General features: G+C 35.4%; 1 long non-coding RNA gene across 3 annotated transcripts in view; it reads right to left on the reverse strand.

Annotated features, from left to right (window-relative positions):
• The window catches only part of LOC107893578 (uncharacterized), a 33587-nt gene extending 14461 nt beyond the window's left edge, over positions 1-19126 (reverse strand). For 2 of the 3 annotated variants that reach the window (XR_005907558.1, XR_001682873.2), the window contains exons 1-2: positions 18798-19099; positions 18573-18709 (exon numbers count right to left, since the gene is read on the reverse strand). This is a non-coding gene — a long non-coding RNA (uncharacterized lncRNA). Of the gene's footprint in view, positions 1-18572; positions 18710-18797 lie in introns of all 3 variants that reach the window. The other variant, XR_001682872.2, reaches the window with a different exon arrangement.
• Positions 19127-22752: the final 3626 nt, after the last annotated feature.

Raw genomic sequence — 22752 nt, forward strand, 5'->3', positions numbered from 1 at the left:
TGTACATTGGTGGAAAGAAAGGTGAGAAGTTCGGCCATGCTGTACCTAGGTTGAGGTATGTTGATGTTATTTTTGAAATTCATGCATGTTTTTAGTTTAGTTTAAGTTCTACCTAGCCCATGGTTAAATTTTGCTATTGATGGAGATGATATTCGGCCATGGTGTTGTCTTTCTTGGTTGGTGTTTTGATGTTGTGGTGATGAGGCATGAAATGATTGAGCTTGAGTGTTCAATAAAAAGGATGATGTGAGAGTGTGTGAGGAGTAGAAATGATGGGTCTTAGCAACTTCATGAAGGTTCGCCATGGTGTTAAATATTGTACTGTGTTTAACCCTAGGATTAATTAGTTATATGGTTAGTATAGTATGGGTACCGATATGAGAGCATGAATAGATGAAGAGTTTGGTGAATCATATGTGTAATGTTAAGTTAAATGAATGGAAAGAAGATTAATGTTGCACATCGGCTATAGTTGGCATGTGATGATTTATCTTGACTTAGATAATTAGGCATAAAAGGGTGGTAATGAGGTTGAAGTTGTTGAATGGTTAGTTGGGTAACAAATGAAGCATTCGGCCATATGGGGTAAAAAAAATGGGTCAAGTGTTCATGAGATGAAATTTTTGATTAGATGAATTATAGGTGATAGTATAGATATACATATTCGGCCATCACTTGGGAGCTTATGTGATGTTGAGTTTAAAATTAGCAAATGTGATTACCGAATGTCCAAGTATGCATATGCATGTGTGATTAGATTATTGATAGTATGGTAATTGCATAAGGTTATTAGCCGAAAGCTAAGAACATAAGGTAGCAAGATGAAAATTTTACCATGTCGTTTCGTATGTCATAAAATCATTAAAATGTGGATACCAATATATGTAGCAAAGCGGTTAAATGAGTTAATTTATTTGTTAAGCTCAGATCCTAAAGAGAGGTCAACAAGGAAATCGAGTCATCAGTGCGACTGGAATTTCCTAACAAAGTATAAGCAATCTTGGTTGATAAATATGAATATGCAATGTGTTAAAAAAATAAAATATATATGTAGAGATAAATTGTCGAATAAAAAGGAAGCATATAGATGTGTTTTGCACAAGTGTCGGCAAAAGTGTTCACGTTGGAGATTGGCACTAGTGTGCGAACTTGAAATGCATGGCACTAAGTGTCGAGTTTAAAGTACATGGACTAATGTGCGCATTATTAAGCACTATGTGTGCGAACCCACTATATTTTCTATAAATTATTTACATTAAGGGTGCGACTTTACCGAGTCGATTTGGACAGCGAAAAGGTAAGTACCTTGAGTTCATGGCTAATAGGCGCTATGTTATATTTGGAGTTGAGCTTGGTAAGTTTTGAACCTATGTGATGATTATAGTTGAAGTCACGTACATAAGGTTCATCGTGGAATAGGTGAAAGGTCGTTAATTGTATGATTGTAACGAAAATAAAATGATGTATGAAATATCAATGTAGGACTTGGTATGAGATTGAACCGTAAGGTTTAAGGAACTATGGTATAGTTCGGCATGGATGGAGTAGTTAACCTCATTTCATTGTTTCCTGTTGTGATAATTTATTAATGGATGGTTGTGGAATGCTTATGGCTTACTGAGTTATATACTCATTCGGTGTTTGCTTGTCACCTATTTTAGGTTTCTTGGACTCGTCTTTTTGCCGTGCTCGGGACCGTCATCGAAGTCATCACACCGGCTAGCAACTTTTGGTACTTTCTTCTTAGTTGGTCTAGGAAACATTTCGGCATGTATAGGCTATTATGTTTTGTTTGAAATTTGGTATGTAAACTTTAGCCATGCGAAAATGCATAATTTCGTTGGATTGGTTCTATGATGCTGGTCACAAGTCTTGGTAATTCGTTGTGGTTGAGTATTGTTGAGGTCTACTCGTTATTAGCATATGTCATGGCTAATTTATTTTGGTGTTAAATTCATGATTTGGTAATAGTGTAGTGGGAGATGCTCGGTGATGATAGTCTTTGGCATGGCTAGTCATGGTCATAAATTGTGACATGTATGATGAATTATTAGTTAGATCAAGGAAAAATCACGAAATAGGCATAGTCTGCTTTAGTAACAGATGCTGACAGCAGCAGTGTTGTGAGATTGAAAAATCACTAAAAATAGTAGAAATGGAATTAAATAAGAATAAATTAGGTAATCGAAGCTTGATGAGTCTATTTTCTTATGGAAGAAACGAAACGCCATATGAACTTTATGTTAGGAGATAATTAAATTCTTGTGAAACAGTGCCAGAGTGATTTCTGGATCCCCTGTTATGACTTAGAAATTCACCGTAAATTTTATCGAATAATTAGAGGTCGTGCTTATATGTACAGATTCTTATCAGTCTAGTTTCATTAGAGACAAACGGCATAGGCATTGACCCTTATAGGAGATATTAAATCTAAGGTACAGAGGTCAGTGTAGTCGAACCTTGAAACAGGGAAACTTTAACAAATAAACTGTACTAATTGGCCCAACCAAAAATTCTACAAAATTCCACCATATAATATATGAGTCTAGTTTCGGGGAAAATTTACGGAATTGGATTTCGAGTTTCAAAACTCAAAATATGATTTTAAAGCGACCACGATATAGTAGCCAGCTTGCCTGGAACAAAAAAAAATATAGGGGGAAATAAATGAAGTAAGCCGGTAACACCTCGTGTTGATTTCTGGTAACGGCCATGAGTTCGGGTGTTACATTTGATTGTATCAGAGCTATGGTTTAGTCGGTTCTAGGACTACCATAGCGCGTATGAGTCTAACTATACATGCCTTAATGTTAGTGCTTAATAATGTGATGACTTTGACGGTTAAAATTTTTGTTTGATTAGTAAATGGAACCCGGGGTAGAGAGACCCTTAGCGGATGACGTTTAAAGTGTAGCGGCTGCTCCTGCGCAAGGACACCGCCTGTTGAACCTCAGTCATCTGCAAATAATCAAGATGAGGGGGCAAAACAAGCCTTCTTCACCATGATGAATGGGTGGGTCGCGCAATATGCCGAACCAATCCGCTGTCCAACCATTCCGAATTTGAATAATCCACCCCAAGAGCCCATAATGCCATCAGTTACTGATCCTGTGAGGCTGAGTAAACCACCTGTAGACTTGATTAGGAAGCGCGGAGCTGAGGAGTTCAAGGCCATAGTTACTGATGATGCCGAAAGGGCCGAGTTCTGGCTTGATAACACCATTCGGGTGTTTGATGAACTGTCATGCACACCCGATGAATGTCTAAAGTGTGCTATATCCTTGTTGCGAGACTCAGCTTACTATTGGCGGAGGACTTTGATTCCATAGTCCCAAACGAACGAGTTACTTGGGATTTCTTTCAAACGGAATTTCAAAGAAATATATTAGTCAACGGTTCATCGATCAAAAGCGTAAGGAATTCTTGGAACTCAAGCAAGGCCGTATAACAGTATCTGAATACGAACATGAGTTCGTAAGACTCAGTCGGTATGCTCGAGAGTGTGGCTGATGAGGTTGCTATGTGCAAGAGATTTGAAGAAGGATTGAATGAAGATTTAAAGCTACTAGTGGGTATTTTGGAGATAAAAGAGTTCGTAACACTAGTTGAACGAGCCTGCAAGGCGGAAGAACTTGGAAAGGAGAAGAAGAAGGCTGAATTTGAAGCTAGAGACTATCGTAAAAGATCGACGGGTAAAGCTCCGTTCTCGGGTATAAAGAAGTTCAGGGAGGACACTAATAAATCGAGGACGACTGCGGGAATTTCCATTAGAGCACGACCATCGACAGACTCCCGAGCTACTTCGGTAGCTAGTGTGGGCAATAATCGTCAAGAGAAACCTGAATGCCCCAATGTAGAAGACGACACAGGTGAATGTTGGGGTAAGTCTACTAACAGGGCCTGTTACAGATGCGGTTGAAGGACCACTTCATTAGAGATTGCACGGAGCTTGATGAGAAGAATAAGATGCAAGGTGCAAGACCTAGTGGAATGACAGCTAGAGGTAGACCACCGAGAATTTCAGGAGGTAGGGGTGGTAGTCAGAGAGGGGCCTCTGATACGGCTGTTCGAACCGAGACCCGTACTCCTGCTAGAGCATATGCCATTCGCGCACGAGAGGAGGCATCCTCCCCTGATGTTATAACTGGTACTTTCACTCTCTTTGATACTAGTGTGATTGCATTGATTGACCCTAGCTCTACTCATTCATACGTATGTGAAACCTTAGCATCCAGTAAGACTCTACCTGTCGAGTCTACTGAGTTCGTAATTCGAGTGTCAAACCCTTTGGGTCAATACGTACTTGTTGATAAAGTGTGTAAGAGATGTCCTCTAATAATCCGAGAATCCTGTTTTCCAGCCGATTTGATGCTTTTACCGTTTGACGAATTCGATGTTATTCTGGGTATGGATTGGTTGACCGTACATGATGCAGTGGTGAACTGTAAAGGAAAACCATTGATTTGAGGAGTACAAATAATGAAGTAGTCCAAGTTGAGTCTACTGATTTAAAGGAATGCCAGCGATAATATCTTCAATGACCACTCAAAGATATGTGAAAAAGGGGTGTGAAACATACCTTGCGTATGTATTTGATAGCAAAGAGACGGAAAGGAAACTTGAATCAGTACCAGTGGCCTGTAAGTATTCAGATATTTTTCCTGAAGAGTTACCGGGGTTGCCACCGGTTCGAGAGGTGGAATTCGGCATCAAATTGTACTTGGTACCACGCCAATCTCAATAGCCCCGTATCGTATGGCATTGACAGAATTAAAGGAACTGAAGGTTCAATTGCAAGAATTGACAGATAGAGGTTTCGCTCGACCGAGTCTTTCTCCATGGGGCGCACCAGTACTGTTTGTGAAAAAGAAGGATAGAACCATGAGATTGTGCATCGACTATCGTCAGTTGAATAAAGTGACAATAAAGAATAAATATCCGTTGCCACGTATTGATGATTTGTTTGATCAATTGAAGGAGCCTTAGTGTTTTCAAAGATAGATTTGAGATCTGGTTATTACCAGTTGAGGGTTCGAGACTCGGACATACCCAAAACTGCTTTTAGAACGAGGTACGGTCACTACGAATTCTTAGTGATGCCGTTTGGGCTCACTAATGCCCCCGCGGTATTTATGGATTTAATGATCGAGTTTTCAAGCCATACTTGGATCGGTTTGTGGTTGTGTTTATTGATGATATTTTAGTTTATTCACAAGGTGAAGCTGAACATGCCGAGCATTTGAGACTAGTATTACAGATTTTACGAGACAAGCAGTTATACGCAAAATTCAGTAAATGTGAATTTTGGTTGAGAGAGGTTAGCTTTTTGGGACACGTGGTGTCCGCATCGGGTGTCAGAGTGGACCTGAACAAAATTTCGGCCATACTCGATTGGAAACTTCCAAGGAATGTTACTGAAGTTAGGAGCTTTTTGGGACTTGCCGGATACTACCGACGTTTTGTAAAGGGCTTTTCGATGATAGCTGCACCGTTGACAAAACTACTTCAAAAAGATGTTGAGTTCGAATGGTCAGAACACTGTCAGGAAAGTTTCGATCGACTAAAAACCTGTTTAACCGAGGCCCCAGTGCTAGTACAGCCGGAGTCCGGCAAGGAGTTTGTTATTTACAGTGATACATCCTTGCTTGGGCTAGGTTGTGTGTTGATGCAAGAAGGTCGAGTTGTGGCTTACGCATCGAGACAATTAAAGCCGCATGAGAGAAACTATCCGACCCATGACCTTGAATTAGCAGCCATAGTGTTCGCCTTAAAAATATGGCGACATTACTTGTTTGGAGAGAGGTGTCATATTTATTCGGACCACAAGAGTCTTAAATATTTGATGACTTAAAGAGATCTAAATCTGCGACAAAGACGTTGGCTTGAGTTGTTGAAAGACTATGAACTTGTCATTGATTATCACCCGGGGAAGGCTAACGTGGTGGCCGATGCTTTGAGTCGTAAAGCACTGTTTGCTTTGAGAGCGATGGATGCTCACCTATCCGTTTCGCCCGATGAGGTGCTAGTAGTTGAATTAGAGGCCAAACCATTATTAATTCATCAAATACTTGAATCCCAGAAAGTCGACGCTGAATTGGTCGCTAAACGAGCTGAATGTGCCTCGAATGAGGAATCGGAGTTTGGGATTAACAACAATGATTGCTTGACGTTCAAGGGTCGATTATGTGTTCCAAGAAATTCGGAACTTATTTCGATGATTTTGAATGAGGCTCATAGTGGTCGAATGTCTATCCACCCAGGTAGTACTAAAATGTACAACGATCTGAAACATCAATTTTGGTGGCCGGGTATGAAACGAGACATTTTTGAATTTGTTTCAAGGTGTTTGATATGTCAACAAGTAAAAGCGGAACATCAAGTGCCATCAGGATTACTTCAGCCAATCATGATACCCGAATGGAAATGGGATCGAGTGACAATGGACTTTGTATCTAGGTTACCTTTGACTCAGAGTAAGAAAGACTCAGTCTGGGTTATTGTTGATAGATTGACCAAGTCTGCTCATTTTATCCCTGTCCGTACAGATTTTTCGCTCGATAAATTGGCAGAATTATACATCTCCCAAATTGTTCGATTGCATGGGGTACCTATTTCTATCGTGTCAGATAGAGACCCAAGATTTACATCGCGATTTTGGAAAAAGTTGCAAGAAGCGTTCAGTACTAAAATGCATTTTAGCACCGCATTTCATCCCCAAACTGATGGCCAATCTGAACGAATAATTCAAATACTCGAGGATATGTTGAGATGTTGCGTCTTAGAGTTTTGTGGTTCATGGGAAAGATATTTGCCTTTGATTGAATTTGCTTATAACAATAGCTTTCAATCAAGCATTAAGATGGCACCTTACGATGCTTTATACGGTCGCAAGTGCCGTACCCCATTATTTTGGACTGAACTTAGTGAAAGTAAAATCTTTGGGGTTGATTTGATTAAGGATGCTGAGCAGAAAGTTCGAGTAATTCGTGAAAGTTTGAAAGCCGCTTCGGATCGTCAAAAGTCGTATGCGGATTTAAGGAGAAAAGACATTGAATATCAGGTTGGGGACAAGGTATTTCTCAAAGTTTCACCCTGGAAGAAGGTGCTTAGATTTGGCCGTAAGGGCAAATTGAGTCCGAGGTTCATCGGTCCGTATGAAGTATCCGAACGAGTTGGGCCAGTCGCATACCGGTTAATTTTACCCCCTGAGCATGAAAAGATTCACAACGTTTTCCATGTCTCGATGCTTTGACGATATAGGTCCGACCCGTCGCACGTAATCACTCCATCTGAGATCGAGATTCAGTCTAACTTGAGTTATGAAGAACCGATTCGCATTTTGATGCGTGAAGTAAAAGAGTTGCGAAATAAGAAAATCCCATTAGTGAAGGTGTTGTGGCATAAACACGGAATTGAAGAAGCCACTTGGGAACTTGAGGACTCTATGAAGGATCGATATCCAAAATTGTTCACCGTTAAGATTTTCGAGGAAGAAAATTTCTTATGTGGGGGAGAGTTGTGACAGCTCTAATGTGACCCTAGTCGGAAAGTGGTTTCGGGACCACAAAACCGACTCATAAAAACAATTAATTGTTATATTCTATGCTTATTATATGTGTGCATGCATATGTGGAAGTTTCATTCCCTAATTTTGCTAATTGCATGAGGAATTATTAAATAGGGATCAACATGAGACATTGTGAAATATGATAGGCTAATTTTAAAGGGCTTATTAGTGCATGTCAACACAAGGGTGGACTTGCATGTCAAATTGCCCAATTTCCTTATAGTGGCCGGCCAAGATAGATTGATGATGGGCAATATATTTGTTTGAATTAGATATTATAATAAGAAATTGGGTTATTGGAGATAAAATAAATTAAAGAAAGGAATTAAAAAGGAAAAAGATGAATAAAATAAGGGAGGAATAAGGAGTGTTCATCATTTTCCTTGTTACAATTGCCGTGAGTGAGGGAAAGAAAGGTGAAGAAGTTCGGCCATGCTTGTACCTAGGTTGAGGTATGTTTGATGTTATTTTTTTGAAATTCATGCATGTTTTTAGTTGTTAGCTTAAGTTCTACCTAGCCCATGGTTTAAATTTTTGCTATTGATGGAGATGATACTCGGCCATGGGTGTTGTCTTTCTTGGTTGGTGTTTTGATGTTGTGGTGATGAGGCATGAAGATGATTGAGCTTGAGTGTTTAATAAAAAGGATTGGATGTGAGAGTGTGTGAGGAGTAGAAATGATGGGTCTTAGCAACTTCATGAAGGTTCAGCCATGGTGCTTAAATATTGTACTTGTGTTTAACCCTAGGATTAATTAGTTATATGGTTAGTATATGTATGGGTGACCGAATATGAGAGCATGAATAGATGAAGAGTTTGGTGAATCGATATGTGGTAAATATTAAGTGTTAAATGAAATGGAAATGATAGATTAATGTTGCACATTCGGCTATAGTTAGGCATGTTGATGATTTTATCTTGACTTAGATAATTAGGCATAAAAGGGTGGTAATGAGGTTGAAGTTGTTGAATGGTTAGTTGGGTAACAAATGAAGCATTCGGCCATATGGGGCAAAAAAAATGGGTCAAGTGTTCATGAGATGAAATTTTGTGATTAGATGAATTATAGGTGATAGTATAGATATACATATTCGGCCATCACTTCGGAGCTTATGTGATGTTAAGTTTAAAATTAGCAAAGGTGATTACCGAATGTCCAAGTATGCATATGCATGTGTGATTAGATTATTGATAGTATGGTAATTGCATAAGGTTATTAGCCGAATAGCTAAGAACATAAGGTAGTAAGATGAAAATTTTACCATGTCGTTTCGTATGTCATAAAATCATTAAAATGTGGATACCAATATATGTAGCAAAGCGGTTAAATGAGTTAATTTATTTGTTTAAGCTCAAGATCCTAAAGGAGAGGCGTCCAACAAGGGAAAATCGAAGGTCATCCAGTAGCCGACTTGGAACTATTTTACCTAACACAAGGTAAGTCATTAAGCATATCTTTGGTATTGATTTAAATGATCGTAATACCTATGCAATTGTGTTTAATGAGATGAAATGTATACAAATGTATATGTATGTAGAGATGAAATTGTCGAATGTAAAAAGGAAGTGAAGCATATAGAGTGGCTGGTTTTCGGCACTAAGTGTGCGGGCAATAAGTGTTTACGATTGTGGGATTGGCACTAGGTGTGCGAACTTGAAATGCATGACAATAAGTGTACGAGTTTAAAGTACATGGAACTAAGTGTGCGCGGTTGATTATTAAGCACTGTGTGCGAACCCACTATATATTTTCTATAAATTATTTACATTAAGGGTGCGACTTTACCGAGTCGATTTTGGACAGCGAAAAAGGTAAGTACCTTGAGTTCATGGCTAATAGGCGCTATGTTTATATTTGGAGTTGAGCTTGGTAAGTTTTGAACTTATGTGATGATTATAGTTGAAGTCACGTACATAAGGTTCATCGTGGAATAGGTGAAAGGTCGTTTAATTGTATGATTGTAACGAAAATAAAATGATGTATGAAATATCAATGTAGGACTTGGTATGAGATTGAACCGTAAGGTTTAAGGAACTATGGTATAGTTCGACATGGATGGAGTAGTTAACCTCATTTCATTGTTTCCTGTTGTGATAATTTTATTAATGGATGGTTGTGGAATGCTTATGGCTTACTGAGTTATATACTCATTCGGTGTTTGCTTGTCACCTATTTTAGGTTTCTTGGACTCGTCTTTTTGCCGTGCTCGGGATCGTCATCGAAGTCATCACACCGGCTAGCAACTTTTGGTACTTTCTTCTTAGTTGGTCTAGGAGAACATTTCGGCATGTATAAGCTATTATGTTTTGTTTGAAATTTGGTATGTAAACTTTTAGCCATGCGAAAATGGCATAAATGTTCGTTTGGATTTGGTTCTATGATGCTTGGTCACAAGTCTTGGTAATTCGGTTGTGGTTGAGTATTGGTTGACGTCTACTCGATTATTACGCCATATGTCATGGCTAATTTATTTTCGGTGTTAAATTCATGATTTGGTAATAGTGTAGTGGGGAGATGCTTGGTGATGATTAGTCTTTGGCATGGCTAGTCATGGTCATAAATTGTGACATGTATGATGAATTATTAGTTAAATCAAGGAAAAATCACGAAATAGGCATAGTCTGCTTTAGTAACAGATGCTGACAGCAGCAGTGTTGTGAGATTGAAAAATCACTAAAAATAGTAAAAATGGAATTAAATAATGAATAAATTAGGTAATCGAAGCTTGATGAGTCTATTTTCGTATGGAAGAAACGAAACGACCATATGAGCTTTATGTTAGGAGATAATTAAATTCTTGTGAAACAGTGCCAGAGCGATTTCTGAATCCCCTGTTATGACTTAGGAAATTCACCGTAAATTTTATCGAGATAATTAGAGGTCGTGCCTTATATTTACAGATTCGTTATCGAGTCTAGTTTCATTAGAGACAAACGGCATAGGCATTGAAGCCCTTTACAGGGAGATATATAAATCGTAAGGTACAGAGGTCAGTGTAGTCGAACCTTGAAACAGGGGAAAATTTAAAAAATAAACTGTACTAATTGGCCCAACCAAAAATTCTAAAAAAATTCAACCATATAGATATATGAGTCTAGTTTCGGGGAAAATTTACGGAATTGGATTTCGAGTTTCATAACTCAAAATATGATTTTTAAAGCGACCACGATACAGTAGCCAGCTTGCCTGGAACAAAAAAAAATATAGGGGAAATAAATGAAGTAAGCTGGTAACACCTCGTGTTCGATTTCCGATAACGGCCATGAGTTCAGGGTGTTACAAAATGGTCATACGCATTTTTAATCACATTGAGCAATTTAATACAATTAATCTAACATTTCCTCATGTGCACCTTTATGACCGAATACACACATTATTAACCTAATATCAATTAACTAAGCACTTTAACAAATTCTCCTTGAGCCGATTATCTAAGTCAAGATAGATTCATCATTATGCTCGCCTATAACCGAATATATGCAACACCAATCTATCTCATGTGGCCGAATATGCATGTCTATGTTGAGGCCAATTATATGCTTAATACTTCCTACAAATATGGTTACTTGTATTGACTACATACCATTTTGTTTCAAGTTCAAAACTCGGCTAATACACATATATACACTAGTAATCAAATACTAACATTTGCACTTCACCTTACTACCATTTTTCATCCAAATAACATGAATCAACAACCATATTTCTCTTCTACTTCCTACCATGGCCGAATGCATCAAGACACCATACCATTTCAATTTTGGTCATGGGTTAAACAAAAAACTTAATGTCTAACTCAAAAATGCTAAAAAGAAAATCCAAGAGTCATCAATCCACCATCACATGTATCATTACAAAGCTTCACATTTAGCATACAAATGACATCAACACAAATCCACCTTAGCCGAAACTTAACTCATCTTCATGCCTCATCACCACAACATCAAACACCAACCAAAAAGACAACACCCATGGCCGAATATCATCTCCATCACATAGCAAAGATTTAAACCATGGGCTAGGTAGAACTCAAGCTAACAACTAAAAACATGCATGAATCTCATGGAACAACATCAAACATACCTCCTCCTAAACACCAACCAACCGAACATGAAGCAAGAAAATCCTCTTCTTCTTCCTTCCTCAAGTCACGGCAATGGAGGAGTAGCCTAGCTCATTTTTTTTCTTTTTCTCTTTCTCCTCCTACTAACTACTATTATTTTATTACCCATGCTCCTTATTTTATCATTCCTCCCATAAAACACTAACATAACATGTTTATGACATGTTTTACCCATCACATTTTGTCCACCCTCATTGTCATGGCCGGTCACTACCAATTAAGTGGGGAAATTGACATGCAAGTCCACCCTTTTTAATTACATGCACTAATAGATCCTTATAGATTAACCTATCACATTTCACAAGTGTCACACATAAGTCCTATTAACTAAATTCACATGCAATTAACTAAATCGAAGCTTAAAACTTTCACACATTCATATTCACATATTTTAGACAATAATTATCATATTCAAATAATTTGGTGACTCGGTTTAACGGTCCCGAAACCGCTTTCCGACTAGGGCCACTTTAGGGCTGTCACATGTTTCACTTGAGACGAAAATGCATATGGCTCGTTCATCAATTGTTGTCTAGTGTGAATCAAGCGAGAGAAATTCACCATTGTAAAACCAAATTCATCTTTTTTAATTCCTCAAGCAGTATTAACATTAGCCCAATCACACCGAAATAAGACAACTTTCCATCTGCCATAGTAATCCAACTCAATAATGTCGGTAAGAAGTCCGTAACACTCCACATTACCCTCAATCGGATTACTGTCCCTAGCACTAGCATAACTTGTAATTGAAGAATTAACAACTCCACAATTTTGAGTTCTCCTCATTCTCTTGCGATACTTTGTATGAAATCTGTATCCATTGATGAGGAAGGCACTATATCTTTTTATTACTCTGTTCGGACCTTGGGAAAGCCATTTAACTTCGTCATTGACGTCCTTCCCACTCCAAACCTATTGAATCGAAAGTAAATTGAATAATTATAAATGTATTATGTAAAATTTCGCGATTATATGTAACTTATTAACTTTAGTTACATACCGTTTGGCTTAACCATTCATGAAAAGATTCAGTGAATAACTTATTAATCTCTCGATGTTGTAATCTTCGAGAGCGTGCACGAGATCTCAAATTTTGTTTGTACTCACTATGTTAAAAACAAGTTTAATTGGTTAGAAGATAAAAAAATCAAAACGTCGAATATATGAGGAAATTTTAGAACTTACTTGCGTAATGGTTCAACTAAATCATGGTGAAAAAGTACATATCGATGTGCTTGTATGCACGATATATCATCTAATTCTACAATTTCAATTTTGCCGATTGGTTCTCCATAACTTTGGAATAAATAAGTTTCGGCCAAGTTATGATCATTGAGCCTAGCATTTCTACTTGGTCTATTTAATCGTGTTTCAACATCTTCTAAATATCTAGAACAGAAGGTCATGCACTCTTTTGCCAAGTAGCCTTCAGCAATTGATCCTTCTGGGTAACGCTTATTGCGATAATATGACTTCAATTTGCTTAGGAACCTAAACACGATATACAATATTTATCAAAAGCTGTAACTAAATGTATAAAGGTGAATGAATGAATACTTGAGAAATAAATTAGCACATTTCTATAAGATACATCCATCGATAAAAAATCGGTCCACCGAGTATTGCTTCGTGAGGGAGATGAATTACCAAGTGCACCACAATAGTGAAGAAGGAAGGTGGAAAGATCTTCTCCAAATTGCATAAAGTCAAAGCCGCTCGATCCTGTACTTTCTCAAGTTCTTCAACATCCAAAACTTTGCCACAAATAGCTTTCATTATATTGGATAGTTTAATTATACAGGACGTTACATTTTTTGGCATACAGCACCGTAAAGCAATTGAGAGTAAATCTTGCATCAAGATGTGGTAATCATGTGATTTTAATGAATATAATCTTCGATCTTTGAGACTCACACATTGAGATATATTTGATACATACGCATCTGGGACCTTTATATCCTTCAACACCATGCAGAACACTTCTTTCTCTTCCTTTGACATTGAAAAAATAGAAGGCGGCAACCGATATTTTCCATTTGGAAATACTTGAGGATAAAGATCATGCCGAATTCTCATGTCAACTAAATCAAGTCGGCTCTGAAGATTGTCTTTTGATTTTCCATCAACATTCAATGTTCTCACAGACATTCTTCTCAATATGCATGACATCAAGATTGTCGCGTAAAATGTTGTGCTCCCAATAAGGCAACTCAAAAAAAATACTTCATTTTTTCCATAAGTCCACCTCATTAGGATCATCCTCTCCATCAGATTCATCATCAGATTCATCCCTCGATCTTCACTTTGTTTGCGTGTTAGGTGGTTGATTCATCTTCCCATAACTAAAATTAATATCTTTTAACATAAACAAGATTTCAGATCCAATGGTTTGCTCAGGAGCTCCTCTGTACTCTTCAGTACTGTCAAATAGAGTCCTTTGAAATCTAAATTTATGATTTCCATCTAACCACCGACGATGGCCCATGTAAGAGAACTTCTTCCCATTGTACAACCACTTCGAACAAGTTTGTGCATCAGAACAATGACAAGCATAACGTCCTTTAGTACTCCAACCTGATAAATTAACATAAGCCAGGAAATCATCAATTGTCCACAATAAAGCTGTACGTAAATTAAAGTTCTCCTTTCTCAATACATCATATGTCTCAACACCCGACCATAATTATTTTAACTCTTCAATAAGTGGATGCAAATAGATGTCAATATCATTTCCGGGACCTTTCTCTCCAGGGATAATCATTGATAAAATAAATGAAGATTGCTTCATGCAAATCCATAGAGGCAAATTGTAAGGAACAAGCACTACAGGCCAAGTACTATATGAAGTACTCAAGATTTTAAATAGATTAAAGCCGTCAGCTGCTAGCCCAAACCTCACATTCCGAGGATCGCTTGCAAAGCTTGAAAATTTACTATCAAATGATTTCCAAGCTAAAGAATCCGCAGGATGTCTTAATAATCCATCATCGGTCCGTTGATCATTATTCCACCTCATAGATTCGACTGTCTTTGAGGACATGAAAAGCCTTTGAAGTCTTGGTATTAGGGGAAAATATCGCAAGACCTTAACTGGCTTCTTTTTTAACTGTGCCCCACCTTCATCCGTATTCACATCTTCTGTATTACTATTCATCCAATGAGACTTACCGCAAACATGACAAGACTGTTGGTTTTTCTGATCACCCCAGTACAATATGCAGTCATTTGGGCAACTATGAATTTTATCGTACCTAAGGCCCAAATCTTTTATTAGTTTCTTCATATCTTGACAAGACTGGAGAATTTTTGCAAACGGAAACATCTCTCTCAGAAACTCTAGCAGCATTGTAAAAGAGTTTCCGGTCCACCCTCCCAAACATTTTAAGTGAAATAGACGAATGCAGGAGGACAATTTCGAATATTTTGATCTCTCGTAAAGTTCTTCATTCATTTCATTAAGTAAATTGTAGAACTTCGCCGCTTCTTCATTTGGTTCCTCATCAGGTGCACTTGTTCCCGTTTCGCAAAAAACATTTCCACCAATATTACAATCATCGGATGTAATAAAGTCAGGTTGAAACGATTGCTCACCATGACTATGCATATTAAATGCATCCCGCAACATATCTTCCATGTCATCTTGTCTAACTTACTGATGGTAATCAGTATCAGGATAAGTCGGATTAATCGTTGAAGAAGTTCCACTAGATGTACACTCTCCATGGAAAATTCATTTTTTATACCCCCGAATAAAGCCATCAACAATTAGATGTTCGTAGATAACTTCACGAAAATGCCAGTTGATGTTGCCACACTTCTTACACGGGAAAAGAATCATATTCTCTTGGCTTGCATTTTGAAATGCAAAATTTAGAAAAGTTTGTACTCCATTTTGATAGGCATTACTTACCCTTGACAATTTCATCCAACTCCTATCCATTTCATAGTTCTTGAAATCTAAAGTTGACAACATATTATAGTTACTTAAATGTTCTTAATTGATTTAAATCATGTCATTATACTAAATATCAAGCCTCTAATGGGTATAAACTAATTCAGGTAAGTTGCGAGATTTTCAAGTATAGATTTGTGTATTATGTAAGTTAAGTAAGTTTCGTAAGCTAGTTATGTAAATTATGATATCAAATATATTTAAATATTATGTAAGTTATGTAAGTTATGATATGATATATATTTATGTAAGTTATATATTTATCTAAGTTATATAAGTTATGTAAGTTATGTAAGTTATATATTTATCTAAGTTATATAAGTTATATAAGTTATGTAAGTTATATAAGTTATATATTTATCTAAGTTATATAAGTTATGTAAGTTATATATTTATCTAAGTTATATAAGTTATGTAAGTTATGTAAGTTATATATTTATCTAAGTTATATAAGTTATATAAGTTATGTAAGTTATATATTTATCTAAGTTATATAAGTTATGTAAGTTTTGTAAGTTATGTTAAATATTTATCAAATATATTTATGTATTATGTAAGTTTTTTATTTGACGATGTGGAAAATCATATAGATAATACATATCAAGCATCAAGTATCTACAGGTAAGTTGCAAATTAAATAATATTTAATTAAATAATATTTATAAAAATTATTTTAATTAAATAATATTGAAAAAAATTATTTTAATTAAATAATATACATGTTGTTCGTTTTTATTTGACAAATCACATGTGCAGTTAAAATAGTCCACAATTAATTTAATTTATGTTTTATAAGACATCTTTTCTTAAGTACATGTTAAACCACTGTGTGGACATCCGTATTTAGCTTAAAAGGTATGATTTATTTTGAATAAAAAGTTTAACTTAAATGATAAAACGGACGATAATATTTGTGATAAAACTGACAATAATATTTGTGATAAAACGGACGAGAATATTTCAATAATAATTTAAATTGAAGTTAAAAACTATATAAAATATTTTATTAAATATTTGTATATTAGATGGGACATTTATATTAATAAATAAATTTATTAAAAATTGTGATAGAAATATTTGTATATTAGATGGACATATTATATTAATAAATAAATTTATTAAAAATCGTGATAGAAATATTTATATATTAGATGAGACATTATATCAATAAATAAATTTATTAAAAATATAGAAATATTAAATCACAAATTACAAAAATAGGGTTGAAAAAATTAGTAAAGAAGGCATCAAGCTTCAACAGTACTTTCAGCCTTAAATTACCTATGTTTAAAATTTGTTCTTCTTTAAGTCTATAAAGAGTGAGCATCTGGTATGTATTTCTTTTACTTCATAAATAATTTTAAAAAATTGGTATAATAAAATATAATAATATATAATAAAATATTAAAATTCAAAAATTAATAAATGTCTTAAAAAAGTATAATAAAATATTAAAAGAATATAAATATAAAAAAAAACAGATATCAATTTTTTAAAATTAATTGTGAAATAAAAAATTCACCTCTTTACGCATACTCACCTCACGTACATTGAAAAATGGCATAAAAGATATTGTGCTCAATTTTTGCAACTCCACAACCTCCATGGCCAAGTAGCCTACCCAACCCAATGGGCTAACTTAGACAAATATTTTTTGTACTTCAAACCAGCACTTCAAACCAGCCTGACCCATTTTAATTTGAATAATAAAAATATTTTTTTTAATTTTTAATTTAAAAAATATAAAATATTAATTAAAAATATATTTAATATTTTATTAAAATTTAATAACAAAATGGACTTTTTAAAGTTTGCAAGTCAAAAAACAAGTCTAGATTTGAAATTTTTTATTTTTGATAAAATATTTAAAATTACCTATAACCCCTCAGTAAATCTATAAATAGAAGGTACACTCAAACTCATATAGTCCTACGTTGATAATAATACCAATACCAATTAAACTAAAATACAATTCACCATACTCATATAACCTTCAAGATTCCAAATATATGAAAAAAAAAATCTAATCATACCCATATCCATACCTACACAAGTAACACTGGTCATCAACCTATCCCCTAAAGAAATAGATTTGATAAAGATCAAAATAATCCATTTGCAGACACTTCGAAGCCATTAGAGCATAAAAAGTTACACAGCCACCCACAAAGGCATGTGTATCATTCCACTAGAAATCAAATTGTAATAATTATGGTCTTTCATTATCGGGAGTCTTTTACTTTTCCTAAATTCTCCATATCCAATACATATTCAGTCATAAGAATGGAATGAAAGTTAATCATCCAACTATATGGAAAAACTTGGAAAAAGATAAGCTTTTCCATAACATTTAAAAAAGAATAATATAAGTTTCAAACTTCTACAATCAGGTACTCCAAAAAAAAACTAATGATTCAAGTAAACAAATAACATGATATGAAAGAAGACCAAAAAGTCCAGCAAGTAAAAGGATGAGTATCCAAAATATCAAAAATACCAGAAAGAACAGTTTCAAGGAAATAAATTACATGCTTTTTAAGACACTTGGCCTAAAAGGGTAACTTAACATGCAAGAACAATCAGGAACCAGCAAAAGAATTCACCTTGCTACAAAGTAATAATGAAATTATACAGAGCAGGTTAGCATAATATCCTAATGCACTAATTACACCAGTAAGAATTTCCAAACAAGGAATAATCCAGACACATTTCCAGTGCAATGATACAAGAGATCATAACATATGGAACTAACATTCTATCTAATCCTCAGTAATATCACGATTTCTACTATGTCCATCTCGATACAACAACAAATCATATATATATTAAGTCATTTAAGTAGCAAAACAAAAATGAGAACATATACGAAAGATGAACAAAAAAGCAAGTCTTTATGGTACACAAGAAGAAATAATCCAAAAAAGCGTACCTTTATCTTTCCCTTCTTCCCCTTTCTCTTCTATTCAGTATCCGAAAGTAAATATGATGATGAAGTAGCAGGTGAAGCTGCTGCAGAAGATTGTGAATTCCTCCACCAATAATTTCTCTAACCCAGGTTTCAATTCCCTGTTACAAAAATCGAAAAGCATCGAACCAATAAAATGAGAACCGAGAAGAAGATGGGTGAAATAGCTGAGTGAGGGTTTCAGCTTACCGATTAGTTGCAACAGAGGAGTGCGACGGTGACGTAGCAGATGGTCGAGTTGACGGCGATGCAATAGATGGTCGGGTCCGGCGATGGAGAGATCGGTTGGCTTTGGATTTGCTGAAAATTTAGGGTTAGGGAGAAAATTTTAGGGGAAAATTTTAGGGGAAAACACTTAAGCTTTTCGGGTATGTCTCTGGGGATAAAAGGGTGGAAAAAAACGATGCTGTTTATGTGAATTTAAGGGAAACTGATTTGGTGTTTTGGGGGAAAAGCCTAAGGCTTCCGGGCATGAAAGAAATGAAATTTAACAAATTAAAACGATGCCATTTCGGCGAAAAAATTTGACCGTTTGCGGCGCTTTATAAACGCGCCGCTAAAAGCTATCTATTGCGGCGTTTCTAAGAAAACGCCGCTAATCTATAACAAAAACGACGCTGTTTTCTTTAAGCACTAATGTTTTTTGCGGCGTTTTTTCAAAAAACGCCGCTAATCCCCTATATATTCAACTAAAACGCCATCGTTTCCATAAACTTTAATTCTTTTTGTGGCGTTTATAAAACGCCACTAATCCCCTATCTATCTAAAACAAAGCCGTTCTGTTAAACTGTGTAACGCCCCTAACCCGTACCCGTCACCGAAGGGATTAAGAAGTATTACAAAACAAGCACGAAATTTCATTTAACACTATAGAATAATCCTAAGTTCAATTCTTATCAAAACATTTAAAACACTAATCGAATATCAACCACACATACACATTAACTATATGAAATACGTATAATAACTTAACAAGCCATTTTCGCATGGCTATACGAATATACATTACCAAAAGGATACTTAATTAACAACAAAAGTTAGTCCTATACATGCCATTTACAAAGTTCAGCTACAAGAGTACCGAAAGGGCTTTGATAGTGTGGATGACTTCAACTTTGAAACTCTCAAAAACGATAGCTAACGAACAGGATCTATAAAACAAAGAATCAATGTAACTAAGTGAGCATATTGATGCTTAGTAAGTCTTAAGTAATTCAAACAGATAAAAACTTGACATGTAAATCAATGTTACGAAATATCAACTTTATACCACTTGCCCGAAAATACATATATATATGCCAAACACAAAGAAATTTACAACCTAAACCTCGATCATCAACATGGCTTATATAATTAATTTAAATCGTATACTTTCATATAATAGTGGACATCATCCGAAATGGTCATTTTCATATTCTTAGATTCGGTATTCATCTATACATATATCTATGCGCACATATACATATTCCATTCCTCGTTATTACTACTTCAATCTAAAGATTTGTTCACTTATAAGTACAAAATATGTACCTGATCTTCATACTGTATAATACATAATTAATAATAGTTACCTCGTGCATTTAATTTATAACCTTACTCGAATTACCGACGTTAAGCCTACTAGGTTAAAACCCGGGTCCAGTCACTAGCACAAAGTCTTCGGGAATTTAAGCCCGGATATAATTCCAGCTCATAGCCTGCAGACCTGAAGTCTGGATAAAATTCCAGCACATAGCCTGCGAACCTGAAGTCCAGATATAATTCCAGCACATAGCCTGCGGACCTGAAGTCCGGATATAATTCCAGCACATAGCCTGCGGACCTGAAGTCCGGATAAAATTTCAGCACATACAATTATGATATACTTTGACACATCTTGGCCATCTTATCACTTAATGGTCATATAATACATTTTAGTTCAAGTATAAGTCAAAGATCGAATTTACATACTATACTCTTATAATGGCATCGTTAATTATATATTAAATGAAGATACTTAAAATTACCTCGGTATGTTGGAGTAGTTACGGATAGGCTACTCGATTGCTTTCTCCTTTCCTTTATCAGATTTAGTTCCCCTTTGCTCTTGAGCTTAATTTAACAAATGAATTGATTTAATCATTTTGAACATCAAAGATAAATTTAAGGTACTTAACCCTTATATTTAATAATGAAACCAAGCATGTACCTAATTATTTTTAACACATCACTTTAAGTACAACTATTAACTAACATATACCCATCTCATATGTTAAGCTACACAAAATCGAAATGCATACTCATCAATAATTTAATTACCCAATTCGGTCTTATAAGGTAACTTCAATGCCTCATGTTTATACAATTGCCATACACGTACTACATAATTTAATTTTTTTTAAGCCGAAATTACTCTTATATACATTAGACATTAGAGTCATCACATGGGTACAAAACATAGCCGAAAAATCTTTAGCATAAATACCTATAATAATATCCAAATCATTAACTATTTTAACACACGCATAACACATAAAGTTAACTAAAGCTACATTCACTTATAAGGTATTATCCCTAATGAGCTCATACCATGACTATACCTAACCGAATTCAAGTAGAGAATTTAGTACAATCACACATATTCACTAATGTATAATTCTAGCATGCTTTAATATCTTATATACCTCATTCGGCCCTAACCGCTCAACTTAGCTTTTATATACAAATTCCATCTCGAAATTTAAAAGTAGCAAAATACAATTCGGTTACAATAATGCCCATCAATGACCGAATCACTCAATCACATCTATAACCGATTTTCTATCTTGTTCATATTAATGTCATAATTCATAAAAAAATAATCTTTAATCTTTCATACTTTCATAGCCAATATCAATAATTAATGTCGAATGCTTAAGCACAACTAAACTAAAAATTTACCCAACATCATTTTAATTTGCCATTTCCTACTCTTCAAATTACCAAATACAAGGTGATTTACATCTATATATTTAACCAAACTTGCTAGCTGTGACAGCCCTAAAGTGACCCTAGTCGGAAAGCGATTTCGGGACCGCTAAATCGAGTCACCAAATTATTTGAATGTGATATTTATTGTCTAAAATATGTGATTATGAATGTGTGAAAGTTTTAGGCTTCGATTTGGTAAATTGCATGTGAATTTAGTCAAAAGGACTTATGGGTGACATTTTTGAAATGTGATAGGCTAATCTATAAGGACCTAATAGTGCATGTAATCAAAAGGGAGGACTTGCATGTCAATTTTTCCCCCCTAATATGTAGTGGCCGGCCATGAGCATGGGTGGACAAGATGTTATGGCTAAAAACATGTCATAAACATGTTGGGGTAATGCATTATGTAAGGATTAATAAAATAAAGAGCATGGGCAATAAAATATTAGTGTTAGTAGGATGAGAAACAAAAAAAAAAAGAAAGGATGTGTGTGATTGTCCCCCCTATTGCCGTGAGTGGAAGAAAAGAAAACAAAAAAAAAAGTGTTCATCCTTTGGTTCATCCTTGGCCGAAAATTCTAAGGAAGAATGAAGGAGTTCTTGCTTCATGTTTGGTTTGGAAGAGGATTAGGAGGAGGTTCGGCCATACTTGTATCTAGATTAAGGTATGTTGATGTTGTGCCATGAGATTCATGCATGTTTTTAGTTGCTAGCTTGAGTTCTAATTAGCCATGGTTCAAATCTTTGCTATGTCATGGGGATGATATTCGGCCAAGGTGGATTTTGTGTTAATGTCATTGCATGCTAAATGTGAAGCTTGTTAATGATACATGTGATGGTGGATTGATTAACTCTTGGATTTTCTTTTTAGCATTTTTGAGTGAGACATTAAGTTCTTTGTTTAACCATGATCAAAATTGAAATTGTAAGGTGTTGTGATGTATTCGGCCATGGTATATCCATAAGTATGATTTATGCTTATTGCATTGTAGGTAAGATTTGTGTTTTGGATTTATGTTTATGTTTGGTTATAATCAACCTTGTGATTCGGCTCTTACACATATATATATGTTTGCACATGATGTATTGGCATGACATATATAATATCTCAAGGTATATATTTTCATATGATGGTGTTTCGGTTATGGAGTAAATGATGGATGCGTATTGAGTTATAATATGTAATGCATTA

The sequence above is a fragment of the Gossypium hirsutum genome, chromosome A13 (assembly GCF_007990345.1).
Source record: "Gossypium hirsutum isolate 1008001.06 chromosome A13, Gossypium_hirsutum_v2.1, whole genome shotgun sequence".
Classification (NCBI taxonomy): Eukaryota; Viridiplantae; Streptophyta; class Magnoliopsida; order Malvales; family Malvaceae; genus Gossypium; species Gossypium hirsutum.